Raw genomic sequence first — 14,461 nt, 5'->3', positions numbered from 1 at the left:
GCATTCTTACTATAAAATGCATGCTTATCGTGTAAGAAATTTGAAAAATATACAGAATAATATACAAAAAAGAAAGATAGAGAATTACTAAATGCTGAAGACACATGACTCTTTCCAGAACATTAAGTATTGGGAGTAGTATCACTGGGTCAAAAGGTCGTAACAATTTTTTTCCTTTTTTTTTTAGAGACAGGGTCTGGCTTTGTTGCCCAGGCTGGAGTGCAGTGACAGAATCATGGCTCACTGCAGCCTCCAACTCCTGGGTTCAAGTGATCCTCCTGCCTCAGCCTCCTGAGTAGCTGGGACTACAGGCACACACCACCACATTAGGCTAATTTTTAAATTTTTTGTAGAGATAGTGTCTTGCTATGTTGCCTATGCTGGTCTTGAGCCCTGGGCTCGACTGATTCTCCTGCCTCAACCTCCTAAAACACTAGAATTACAGGCAGTTTTAACATTTTTAATGCCCATGTGCCCACTTACAGATTGCTTTTAGGGTGTTTGCAGCAATTTATGCTCCCATCAGCATGGGCTGGGTGCACTTATGTACAGGGACGTTTCTAGGTCTTCACAAGCTGAGACAATCTTTTGGAAGCCTTAGCCCATCTCATATATTAGAGTGAGGTGGTGCTTGCCATTATCTGCACTTGTGTTTTTTCTTTTTCTTCTTACTATGCAGATTTCTGGAGAATCATTGTGCATGCTTGAGAATCCTGGCAAAGCAAAAAGATCTATAAAAATTGCGTTCAAGATAATGTGATTATTCTGAATCCTAAATTTAGCAATTAAGAAGTTCGGGGCCGGGTGCCATAGCTCATGCCTGTAATCCCAGAGCTTTGGGAGGCCGAGACGGGTGGATCACTTGAGCTCAGGAGTTCAAGACCAGCCTGGCCAACATGGTGAAACCCCGTGTCTACTAACAACAACAACAACAACAACAAAATACAAAAACTAGCCGAGCATGGTGGCACGCACCCATAGTCCCAGCTATTTGAGAGGCTGAGGCAGGAGAAGCACTTGAACCCAGGAGGCAGAGGTAGCCGAGATCACACCACTGCATTCCAGCCTGCGTGACAGAGAGACTCCATTTCAAAAAAGAAAGAAAGAAATTCGGAATGTTATGGTTTTCAACATTTATTAATTTTTAATTTTATTTTCATATCTTTAATTTTAATTTTTTGTCCTATCTCTAGCAATAAAGAAACTTGAGATGTCATGGTTTTCAATATTTATTAATTTTAATTTTAATTTTATGTTCATATCTTATAGCCAATATATTTTTTCAGATTTCAACGTATTTGCAGTCTCTGAAAAAAATCTCATCAGCCTTGAACCCTGAATTAGAGTGGCTAATTGATAAAATGTCACCTCCTATGTCATCTTTTCTAATTGACCAGCAAAATGACATCTTTTTCTTTTTTCTCGTTTTTGTTTTGTTTTGTTTTTGAGACAAAGTCTTCCTATCACCTAGGCTGGAGTTCAGTGGCATTATTTTAGCTCTCTGCAGCCTCCGCCTTCTGGGTTCAAGCAATTCTGGTGCCTCAGTCTTCTGAGTAGCTGGGATTACAGGTGTGCACCACTGTGCCCAGCTAATTTTTGTATTTTTAGTAGAGATGGGGTTTCGCCATGTTGGTCAGGCTGGTCTCGAACTCCTGGCCTCAAGCAATTCTCCTACCTTGGCCTCCCAAAGTGCTGGATTACAGGCATGAGCCATGGTGCCCAGCCTTTCTTTTGTATTTTGAACCCTATGATCTATTTCTGGATATTTATTGGGTATTTTTTATGGAAAGTCCTGTAATCAAGGAAACTGAGTCTAATAGGAGAGAACATATGTCTGATGATGATTGCCAGAAACAGGTGTAAAGAATTCAGCTGTGGGAAATCCAGAGAATTCAGAAAGCAGCTATGGGAATTCAGAGAACAAAGAGATTATTTCTGTCTCTAGTTATCAGAGACATCTGGATGAGGCATTGTTTGAGCTAAGCCTTAAGGCAAGGGTAGAATTTTAACAGGCAGAGGGATGGAGTGGGTTAACTCATATTATGCAAGATACAGAAATTCACAAGATATTTTATCTAGGCTGGGTGCAGTGGCTTGCGCCTGTAATCCCAGCACTTTGGGAGGCCGAAGCAGGAAAACTGCTTGAAGCCAAGAGTTCAAGACCAGCCTTGGAAACATAGAGAAACCTCATCCCTTAAAAAAAAGATATTTTATCTTGTAAAATATAAGAAAAATACATGTATATGGCTGGCATGGTGACTCATGCCTGTAATCTCAGTACTTCGGGAGGCCAAGGCTGACGGATGACTTGAGGTCAGGAGTTCAAGACCAGCCTGGCCAACATGGTGAAACCCTGTCTCTACTAAAGAAAAAAAAATTACCAGGGCGTGATGCTGCGTACCAGTATACCTGTAGTCCCAGCTACTTGGGAGGCTGAGCCAAGAGAATCGCTTGAACCCAGAAGGTGGATGTTGCAGTGAGCCGAGATTGCACCACTGCACTCCAGCTTAGGCGACAGAGTGAGCCTCTGTCTCAAAAAAAAAAAAAAAAAAAAAATTAGTCCATCATGGGAGTGCACGCCTGTAATCTCAGCTACTCGGGAGGCCGAGGCAGGAGAATTGCGTAAACCCGAGTGGCGGAGGTTGCAGTAAGCCGAGATCGCGCCACTGCACTCCAGCCTGGGTGACAGAGCAAGACTCCGTGTTAGGAAAAGAAAAACGGAAAAAGAAAAAGACATGTATATGAACCATCCAAGGATCTTGTTAAAATGCAGGTTCTGATGCGGTAGATTTTGGGCATGCCGTTTCTAACAAGCTCCCATGTGATGCTGATAGGACTGGTCAGGCATTTCAGGTGGGTGGAACAACAGGAACAAAGGCAGAGGTGGGAAAGCATCAGAGGAGCTGCCATGCGGAGAGAAACAAGAACAGTGCAGTCAACCAGAGCGTGGTCTCTAGATGGGAAGCCGTGGGAATGAACTGCCATGGCAGATCAGATCCAAACTGCAGAATGTTTTGAATGTCAAGTTTCAAAATGTGGACTTTATACCACAAACAATAGGGAAGCACAGAAAACCATTGAGCAGGGGAATGACATGATCAGAATGTGTGTTAGTGACATTAATCTGGCCATGGTATGCAGAAGCCAGGGAGACCAGTGTGGAAGCTAACTCTAACAGTCCAAGTGGAAGGTATTAAGGGCTTAAGTTAGAGAGATGCCTGCAAAGTTGGAAACGAAAAAAAATATTTTTTTACGTAGCAAATGGATGCTCAAAACTGTAAATCGGATAAATAAACAAATCAGTGAATAAAGTAAAAGGCTTAGCGAAGAAAGAATGAACAGGACATAATGGTCAACAGGTGGCTTTACTTTTTTTTTTTTGAGACAGAGTTTTGCTCTTGTTGCCCAGGCTGGAGTGCAATGGCATGATCTTGCCTCACTGCAACCTCTGCCTCCCAGGTTCAAGCGATTCTCCTGCCTCAGCCTCCCGAGTAGCTGGGATTATAGGCATGCGCCACAACGCCTGGCTAAATTTTGTATTTTTAGTAGAGATGGGGTTTCTCCATGTTGGTCAGGCTGGTCTCAAACTCCTGACAAGGTGATCCGCTTGCCTTGGCCTCCCAAAGTGCTGGGATTACAGGCATGAGCCACTGTGCCTGGCTGACTTTACTTTTTATGTATGGGAGAATGATGACACCATTAACAGAAAACTGAGAAAGAGCTGCTTATTTTTTGGCAAAACATAATGGCAATACTTACTGAATACTCACTGTGTGCCATTTATAGTTTTGAGTGCTTTTAAGACCTTGTCTCACTTATTTATTTATTTCATTATTATTATTTTTTAAGACAGAGTTTTGCTCTTGTTGTCCAGGCTGGAGCGCAATGGCACGATCTCTCCTCACTGCAGCCTTTGCTTCCCGGGTTCAAGCGATTCTTCTGTCTCAGCCTCCCAAGTAGCTGGGACTGCAGGCGTACACCACCACACCTGGCTAATTTGTTTGTATTTTTAGTAGAGATGGGGTTTTGCCATGTTGGCCAGGCTGGTCTTGAACTCCTGACCCCAGGTGATCTGCCCACTTTGGCCTCCCAAAGTGCTGGGATTACAGGCGTGAGCCACCGGCCCCTTGTCTCATTTAATCTTTATCAGAATCCTGTGAGAAGGTACCGTTTATTTGCTCCATCTTAAGAGAAGAAACTGAAAAACAGAGAGGTTAGGTAACCTGGGCAAAGTCACACAGCTAGTAAGGGCTGGCGCCAACACTGGAAGCAGCGAGTGTAGGTCCAGAATGCAACTCCTAATTGTTGACCTAAGTCTCATAATGTATTAGATACATTTTGGGGTAGTTCCCTCACCCATTCTTCTGGGCCAGGGGCCCTCTGGATCCCATGCCCCTGGCCATAGCTAAGTATCTAGGGGAGGAGACTTGTCAGGATAGGCCACCTACTGGCTGGCCTGACACCTAAAATCTGGTGCCCTGGTGGGAAAAGTGAATTGGGCCAATCCATTTCCTCTTCTGAAAACCTGGAATGCAGAAACACTGATTTTGGAAGATAAGGGAAGAGAAAAGAAGCCTTTGCCCCTGCCCTGACCAAGACCTTTTTTATTTTTTTCTTTTGTGCTCCTGTGATTAGTGGCTTTTCACTAAGTCCTACTTTTCCCAAAATACCTTAGTCTCTGTTCTTTGTACCCAAATGATCCTGATTTCAGGTCAGTCATTTATTGCCGTATAAGAATTTTTCCAGATTCTGTGCTGGACGCAGTGGCTCACACCTGTAATCTCAGCACCTTGGGTGGCCAAGGAAGGAGAATCACTTGAGGCCAGAAGTTCAAAACCAGCCTGGACAATATAGCAAGACCTCATCTCTTAAATAAATAAATAAATAGCCAGGTATAGTGACGTGCCTGTGGTTTCAGCTACTCAGAAGGCCGAGGCGGAGGGATCACTTGAGCTCTCCAGGAATTCAAAGCTGCAGTGAGCCATGATTGTGCCACTGCACTCCAGCCTGGGTGACAGAGTGAGGCCCTGTCTCTTAAAAAATTTTTATCCAGATTCATTGAAAGATGAATAAAATACTTAGGTATTGCTAGGTAAACACTAACGCTCCAGTTTCTCCTCTTGCTGCTAAAAAATATGTAGACATTTGTGAAGTAATGTGCATTTACAGCATTCACAAGTGAAAGCTTGGAAGTCAAACTTCAGCCTACACTAGCAAGAGAGAATGTTTGGGTGAAAAATGTATTTCTGGCAAAGACTGCCCACCGTCGTCCATCTGCAGGTTCTTCTTTCTTTCAAAAAAGCCGTTTTCCCTGCTGTAACAGGATTAAGGGCAGAGATATGGGTGAAAGTCTTGCACTGAGAGCTGCAGGCAACTCAATGTGAGACACACACATGCCTTCCCAAACAACAGGCTTTTTTTTTTTTTGAAACAAGGTCTCACTTTGTCACCCAGGTTGGAGTACAGTGGCAAGATCATGGCTCCCTGCCCCCTTAAACTTCTGAGCTCAAGTGATCTTCCCGCCTTAGCCTCCCAAGAAGCTGGGACTACGAGCATGCACCATCATACCTAGATTTAAAAAAAGTTGTTTTTTTTTTTGTAGAGATGGGGTCTTGCTATGTTGCCCAGGCTAGTCTGGAACTCCTGAGCTCAAGTGATCGATCCTCCCTCCTTGGCCTTGCAAAATACTGGGATTATAGGTGTGAGCGACCACACCAGGGCAAACAACAGGCAGTTTTCACTCTATTCTGGAAGAGACACCTCTTCAACTTTTGTGCCATTAAGAGTGAAGACAGCTAAAGCCAAAGAAGAATGCTGGATGGAAGGGTGATGTGGCTGCAACACCGATCACCCCATTGATGGCCAGGGTTGATTCTGCCCATCTGGGTAGCATCCTATCCGTGTCACTGCTGCACACGCTTCCTTCCTTAAACAGCCCACTGGCAGAGCAGGCTGGCCTTCCCAGACAGAGGAGCACATTTCTTCATTCTGCGGTGCATAAGTGTCTGTGCCCCTTGCTAGAACGTTCTAGTAAACTCTAGAGGCAACTGTGTGGAAGAGCGTGGGTAAGGAAAGCTTCCAAGATTCCAGAGAGAACCAAAGGAGATGCAGGAGCAGCCTGCCTATCAAAAAGATAATTTATGTTCACTCACACTACTTAAAACTTGAGCTCTGAGAAATTGGCAAGAGAGAGATTAAAGTTGTCTGTAATTAGCTGTTACTACTTTCCACATAGTGTTTATTGAGACTGGAAAATCCTTTGGCCCTGTGGCCTCCTGGAAAACCCCAATTCAGTTTTCAAGCTTAACTCCAGTGTAATTTCCTTCAGAGAACCTTCTCTGACCTTCTTAGGCACTTGTTTTTCTTCCCTGGAGCTCCCACTCAGCCTGGCACATGGTTTAGTAGAACAATTTTCATACTTCCATGATGACTGAACATAGGGATATGTTTTTGGATCCCTCAAGATCTGGCACTGTGTTTTACTTTTGTGCCCAGTGCTTGGGAAAGGAGGGAGGAGAGATGACTTAAATTGTAGATCATAGCTCACTCGACTGCAAAGGTCTCTGTCCAAACCTGAGGATGAGAACTGTGAATCAGAGTAAGGTTCTGGAGTATGAGCTGCAGGCAGTAGAGGAATGGGTGTGTTCTCTCTGCTGCAGGAAGAAAGTTGCAAACCAGAACAGATGCTCCCCCACTTACGATGGGGCTACATCCCAATAAACCCATTGTAAGTGGACAATATCTCCAGTCGAAAATGCATTGAATAGAACTAACCTGCTGAAATCATAGCTTAGCCTACCTTAAACATGCGCAGAGCGCTTAAGTTTGTCTGCAGTTGGACAAAATCATCTAACGCAAAGCTGATTTTATATAAAAGTGTTAAATATCTTGTGTAATTTACTGAATACCGTACAGAAAATGAACAATAGAATGGCTGTATGAGTACTTGAAGTACTGTTACTACTGAATTCATATTACTTTTGCACTATCATAAAGTCAAAAAATAATTAGTTGAAAAATTATAAGTAAGGACTGTCTGCATTTGGTGCCAAAAGAGTAGAAGGTGGCGAAAATAGAAATAGTACTTACCGAAATTCATGTTCTCTTCTTTCTGGGCACAGAGCCATACCACATTTCCCAGCCTACCTGGCAATGAGGTATGGCCTTGGGACTGACGACTGGATATGGTGGAAGTTCCACGAGGATCTCACCTGGGGAACCTCCAGGCATTTCCCTCTTCTGCTGGCTGGATGCCAGCGTCTAGAGAGACCAAAATCAGAGCTGCTCCCCATCACCTTCCCCACCCAACAAGGAACACAAATTTGAACTCTTAAGCAAGTAAGAAATAACCTTGTGCTGAGTTGGGGGTCAATGGTTACACCAGCTGGCAATCCCTAGCTCATGCAGAGCGTTCGGCTGTTTTTCACCTGGGGCAGTGGTAGCCCAGACTCATCTCTTACCTGAAGCATTCTTGGGGTTCTTCAAATTATAATGAGAGAGAAGACCCTTGAAGAGGAGAAAAAAATTACTCAACTGGCGAGATGAGGTTTCAGAAAACCTTGATTCGACTATTAAGAGATATTTGATGGCCAGGCACAATGGCTCACGCCTGTAATCCCAGCATTTTGGGGGACCGAGGTGGATAGATCACTCGAGGTCAGGAGTTCGAGACCAGCCTGGCCAACATAGTGAAACCCCGTCTCTACTAAAATACAAAAATTAGCTGTGCATAGTGGTGCGCACCTGTTATCCCAGCTACTTGGGAGACCGAGGCAGGAGAATCGCTTGAACCCAGGAGGCGGAGGTTGCAGTGAGCCAAGATTGTGCCACTGCCTTCCAGCCTGGGTGATAGAGCGAGAGACTCTGTCTCAAAAATACAAAACAAAACAAAAAGCCAAAAAACAAGGGATATTTGACTTCCATCTTGTACTTGAAGCTGGTGAAATGGGATGTAGCTCAGTTAACATGAGCCTTATGGTTAATATTAAACATTTCACTTCTTCATTTCCTCCATTGATTATTTTAATATTAGAGAAGGTTACTTAATAACATAAGAAAATATTCAAAACAAACTGTTAAGCGAAAAAGGCTACTAAAAAATAGTAGATTCAGCATAATCCCACTTTTAAAAAGCAAGCCAAGAACCTAAAAAATATATTTACATACACATTGACCTAGGAAGGTGACATCAAACTATTAAGTGGTCATTTGTAAGTAGTAATAATAAGTGCGATTTTTTTATTTGTCTTTATTCTATTCAATGCTTTTCAGCCTCTTCCCAATAGACAGACTCTTCCCAACAGACTTAGAGATTAACAACACCAAAAGCAATAGAAGTTTTTAAAAAATTATTATTATTTTATTTTTGAGATGGAGTCTCGCTCTGTCACCCAGGCTGGAGTGCAGTGGTGCGATCTCTGCTCACTGCAAGCTCCGCCTCCTTGGTTCATGCTATTCTCCCGCCTCAGCCTCCCAAGTAGCTGGGACTACAGGCGCACACCACCACGCCCACTAAGTTTTTTGTATTTTTTAGTAGAGATGGGATTTCACTGTGTTAGCCAGGATGGTCTCGATCTCCTGACCTCGTGATCCACCTGCCTTGGCTTCCCAAAGTGCTAGGATTACAGGCGTGAGCCACCGCACCCAGCCTAGAAGTTATTTTTAAGGAAAATATAGAGAAAAATGTTGTCTTGCAATTAAAAAAAAAAAAAGGATCCAGTTTCTTCATTCACTATTACTGGGAGTTCTCAGTCAAACTCATATCCCAGGCAGAGACTTGGGGATCCACTAGTACTTCAATAATCCTAAAGAGGCAAGCAACAATCCTTGTTTCTGTTGAATGAGCAATCTTGTTTCTTTCTTTTTCTTTTTTTTTTTTTGAGACAGAGTCTCGCTCTGTCGCCCAGGCTGGAGTGCAGTGGAATGATCTAGGCTCACTGCAAGCTCCGCCTCCCAGGTTCAGGCCACTCTCCTGCTTCAGCTTCCCGAGTGGCTGGGAATACAGGCGCCCGCCACCATGCCCAGCTAATTTTTTGTATTTTTAGTAGAGACTGAGTTTCACTGTGGTCTCGATCTCCTGAGATCATGATCTGCCCGCCTTGGCCTCCCAAAGTGCTGGCATTACAGGCGTGAGCCACTGAGCCCGGCTGCAATCTTGTTTCTTTTGCTTCTGTTGAATTATGCTGGGTGTTTAATCTAGAACTTGAAAAATAGGAAGATCAGGCCAGGCATAGTGGCTTATACCTGTAATCCCAGCACTTTGGGAAGCTGAGGTGGGGTGGGAGGATCATTTGAACTCAGGAGTTGGAGACCAGCCTGGGCAACATAGTGAGACCTCATCTCTACAAAAAGTAAAAATAAATAAAAATTGACTGCCTGTGGTAGCACGTGCCTGTGGTTCCAGCTACTTGGTAGGCTGAGGTGGGAGGATCGCTTGAGCCTGGGAGGTCGAGGCTGCAGTGAGCCGAGATCGTGCCACTGCACTCCAGCCTTGATGACAGAGTGAAACTTTGTCTCAAAAAAAAAAAAAAAAAAAAAAAAAAAAACAAGCAAGCAAGCAAGAAAAGTAGGGTAGGAGCCTGGCATGCTGGCTCACACCTGTAATCCCAACACTTTGGAAGGCCTAGGAGTTCACTTGAGCTTAGGAGCTCAAGGCCAGCCTGGGCGACGTGGTGAAACCCCGTCTCTACCAAAAATACGAAAAAATAGCTGAGCGTGGTGGTACACACCAGCAGTCCCAACTACTTGGTAGGCCAAATTGGGAGAATTGCTTGAGCCCCGGAGTTGGAGGTTGCAGTGAGCTGAGATTGTGCCACTGTGCTCCAGCCTGGATGACAGAGTGAGACCCCATCTCAAGGAAAAAAAAAAAAAAAAAAAAAAGATAAGAGAAAGTAGGAAGATCTCACAGAGAGTTTTGCATTGTTAAAGTCTCTTAAAGACTTTATTGCTTTCCAATAAGCATGTCTCTACACTCTTATTAAGTTTGGGAAATATATCAGGTTTTTTTTTGGTTTAAACTCAGGCAAATCTAGCCATGGGAGTATTCCAGTGCTGTTAGCATCAGAACAGTTCTTCTGCTTTGATCTACTTGTTTATTTATTTAAGAGACAGAGTCTTGCTCTGTCACCCAGGCTGGACTGCAGTGGCACAATCATAGCTAGCTCACTGCAGCCTCCAACTTCTGGGCTCAAGTGATCCTCCCACTTCAGCCTCCAGAGTAGATGGGACTATAGACATGTGCTACCATGCCCAGCTAATTTTTTTTTTTTTTTTAGTTTTTTTTTTTTTAAGAAACAGAGTCTCACTATGTTGCCCAGTCTCGTCTCTCCTGGGCTCAAGCGATCCTCCTGCTTTGGCGTCCTGAAGTGCTGAGATTACCTGCATGAACCACCACATTCAGTCTTTCTTCTGCTTTTATTATCACATCCTAGCCAAGAGTGTGATGAGTCTTCATTCCATGAGAGGAACAGAATTCCACCAGCAGGTTAAAAATACTTCACATTCTAAGGAAATGGAAAGCTGACCAAAGCGAGGGTTTCAGGAATATCAGGCACCACTCAGGCAACTGAGATTTCAGCACCCCTCCCGCCTCTTCTTTTGGCTATCTCTGGTCATCCTGTAACATAAATGTTCTTTTTACCGGAACAGAATATAAATGTAGTCTTTATGTTAGGGAAATTCTCACGTTTGGAAAACTTCACAGCTTATTGTTTGAACCCTAAACACAAATCAAGGAAAAGGCAATGGAAGTAGAGTAACATTTGTATACCAGACTTCATTGCTATCTAAATTCTAAGCATTTACTATGAAAAGATCTGGATGGAGATGATATAGACCTGAGAAATATAAATACATGTTTGGAGGAAGTGTGGATTATTGGAAAGGATGTAGACTTTGGAGCTTAACAGACACAGGGTCAAGCTCCAGCTCTGTCACTTACAAGTGGCACGACCTGAAGCTAGTTTTTAACTTCTTCAAATCTGTGCTTTCAGTGGGAATATGAGGATTATGGCACCTATCTTGCAAGTGTTGTTGGGAGAATTAAGGAATAAAAGGTATGAAAAGCACTACACACAGTGCCTGGTACACAGTAGATGCCCATTCATCGTGTTGACGTGGGCGCTAAGACAAAAGAAAACCAGATTGGAGTGAAAAAATGGGAAAATGTTGAGTGAAAAAAAATCTTTTTTTTTTTTTTTTTTTTTTTTGAGATCGAGTCTCATTCTGTTGCCCAGGCCGGAGTACAATGGTACGATCTCTGCTCACTGCAACCTCTGCCTTTTGGGTTCAAGCAATTCTCCTGCCTCAGCCTCCCGAGTAGCTGGGATTACAGGCATGTGCCACCACGCCTGGCTAATTTCTGCATTTTTAGTAGAGATGGGGTTTCGCCATGTTGCCCAGGCTGGTCTTGAACTCCTGAACTCCTTGAACTCCTGAGCCGAAGCAATCCGCCCACCTCAGCCTCCCAAGGTGCTGGGATTAGAGTGCCTGACTGGAAAAAATTTTTTTTTAAATTAGCTGTACGTAGTGGCACATGCCTGTAGTCCCAGCTATTTGGGAAGCTGAGGCAGGAGAATCACTTGAGCCAAGGAGTTTGAGGCTGCAATGGGATATGATAGTGCTACTGCACCCCAGCCTGGGCAATGGAATGAAACACTGTCTGTATAAAAATTTTAAAAAGTCTTTATAGAAGGTACTTATGCTTGTAATGAGTTAAAAATACATATTCTTGCATGGTAAAAAGTGAACATGCTTCTCTTTACTTCATCTCTATCAATCTCTCTCCCCTGGGGAAACCACTTCTTCTGTTTTCTTTTTTTTCTTTTTTTTAGGAACTGATGTTTATTTTCTATCAACCTTGTTTCCATGTTGCTTAAGAGCCGGCACAAGACAACTTAAGACCATTCCGTGGTTGCTCCTACCCATTCAGTGGCCTGAGTCGTGAGAGCTGCAGACCAGACTTCCGTGGCAGGCTGAGCACTCCAGTCTTCAGTAGGTAACTGCTGAATAGGCACAGAGGGCACCTGCATGCCGTCAGACCAGTCTGAAACCTCAGGCTGAGTAGCAGTCAACTCAGGAGCTGGAGCAGTCTGTTCACCCTGAAATTCCTCCTTGGTCACAGGCTTTTCAGCAGCAGCCTGCTCTTCTTTTTCAATCTCTTCAGGATCCCTGTAGAAGTAGAGATCAGGCATGACCTCCCACGGGTGTTCGTGGGAAATGGTACCACGCATGTGCAGAACTTCCCAGGGCAGCATCCACATCAAACCCACTGAGTGAGCGTCATGTTGTTGCATGGAATGGCAATGTTCACACAGCTCTGAGGAGAATCTGTGTGACACAGAGCAATGGTGGGAAGGTTAACATAAGATGCCTCTGTGAGAGGCTATTGGTCAACTCTGGGGTCAGTAACCACAGGAAGCCGTGGCTCCCGGAAGGCTCCCTGGATCTGGTTAGTAAGAGTTCCGGAAGTGAAGTGGCCAGCAATTGCTGTGGCTCCAGTGGTGGCAGCAAATTTCAGCAGGGCCCTCTGGCCAGTATTCCTGGAGGACATGACACTGACGTCAGCGGGGTTTTCAACCGCAACAATGGCATGAGCTGCAGCAGAAGCTTCTCCCTGGTCCTCTCCAGGTTTATGAGGTAGATGCCGTCACTTTTCCTTCTGTAGATGTACTGTTCCATTTGGAAGTCAAGATTGGTGCCACCTAAGTGGGTTTCTGCTGCAGAACTTAAGAACATCCTCTTCCTTCATTTGCAGGACATCAAGGGCTCCGGACATTGAGAAATTTTCCCTTTAAGTTATGATGGGAATCCAGAACAACGCTGTATGGACCCCTCTGTGAGGAGCATGGAAACCGGAAATCTCCCCCACCGCCTTTTTTTTTTTTTTAAGTCTCACCTTGTTGCCCAGGCTGGAGTGGAGTGATGGATCTCGGCTCACTGCAACTTCCACGTCCCGGGTTCAAGTGATTCTCCTGCCTTGACCTCCCGAGTAGCTGGGGTTACAGGTACCCGACATCACGCCTGGCTAATTTTTGTATTTTTAGTAGAGACGGAGTCTCACCATGTTGGGCAGGCTGGTCTCGAACCCCTGACGTCAAGTGATCCACCCGCCTTGGCCTCCCAAAGTGTGGGGATTATAGACGTGAGCCATCACTCCCAGCCAGAAACCACTTCTAATAATGTAACAGGTTATATATTGACACATAGACACTTTTTAAGAGATTATACTATCTCTCTACATTTTTTTCTTTTTATTGAGATGGAGTCTTACTCTGATGCCCTGGCTGGAGTGCAGTGACATGATTTCAGCTCACTGCAACCTCTGCTTCCCTGGTTCAAGCAACTCTTGGGTCTTAGCCTCCAGAGTAGCTGGGATTACAGGCGCGTGCCACCATGCCCAGCTAATTTTTCTATTTTTAGTAGAGATGGGGTTTCACTATGCTGGCTAGGCTGGTCTCCAGCTCCTGACCTTAAGTGATCTGCCCACCTCAGCCTCCCAAAGTGCTGGGATTACAGGCATGAGTCACTATACCCAGCCTATCTACACGTATTTTTAAAACTGCTTCTTAAATCTTAACATTATACTATGGGCATCTTTTCACATAGTAAATGCAAATTTTCCTCATGTTTACAACAGTGCAGTAAGAGGCACAGTAGAACCTAGGAATTAAGAGCATGGACTACTTGGGTTGGATACTAACTTGTGCACCTTAGGTTGTGTGTGAACTTGGACAAATGACTTCCCCTCTCTCAGTCTTAATTTCTCTATCTATAAAATGTATTCTGATAAAGTGCTTGTAGTAACATATGAAAAATGCTCAACATCAGTAATCCTCAAAGAAACGCAAGTTAAAATCACAGTGAGATATCATTTTATACCAGTCAGATTGGCTAGTATTAAAAAGTAAGAAGATAACAGATGTTGAGGATATAAAGAAAAAGGAATGCTTATACACTGTTGGTGGGAATGTAAATTAGTACCACTTTCACGGAAAACAGTATGGAGATTTCTCAAAGAACTAAAATTAGAACTATCATTTGATCCAGCAATCCCACTACTGGGTATCTACCCAAAGGAAAAGAAATCATTATATCAAAAAGATACCTGCATTTGTTTGTTTATCACAGCACTATTCAAAATAGCAAAGATATGAAATTGACCTAAGTATCCACTAGTGGCTGATAGGATAAAGAAAATGTGGTGTATATATACAACGGAATACTATTCAGTCATAAAAAAAGAATAAAATGTTTTTTGCAGCAACATGGATGGAACCGGAGGCCATTATCTTAAGGGAAACAACTCAGAAAGTCAAATACCGCATGTTCTCACTTATAAGTGGGAGCTGAGTCATGTGTACACATCGACCTAGAGTGTGCAATGGTAAACATGGGGGACTGGGAAAAGTGGGAGGGTGGAGGAGGGTGGGTGATGAGAAGTTACTTGAGTCCAATCCACACT

At 43.9% G+C, this 14,461-nt stretch overlaps 1 pseudogene; it reads right to left on the bottom strand.

Moving 5' to 3' along the window:
- Window positions 1-11,894: 11,894 nt before the first annotated feature.
- On the bottom strand, window positions 11,895-12,735 carry LOC126962208 (40S ribosomal protein SA-like; annotated as a pseudogene).
- Between the last annotated feature and the right edge of the window lie 1,726 nt (window positions 12,736-14,461).

The sequence above is a fragment of the Macaca thibetana genome, chromosome 9 (assembly GCF_024542745.1).
Source record: "Macaca thibetana thibetana isolate TM-01 chromosome 9, ASM2454274v1, whole genome shotgun sequence".
Lineage (NCBI taxonomy): Eukaryota > Metazoa > Chordata > Mammalia > Primates > Cercopithecidae > Macaca > Macaca thibetana.
This window is presented reverse-complemented; position numbering and strand designations above follow the sequence as displayed.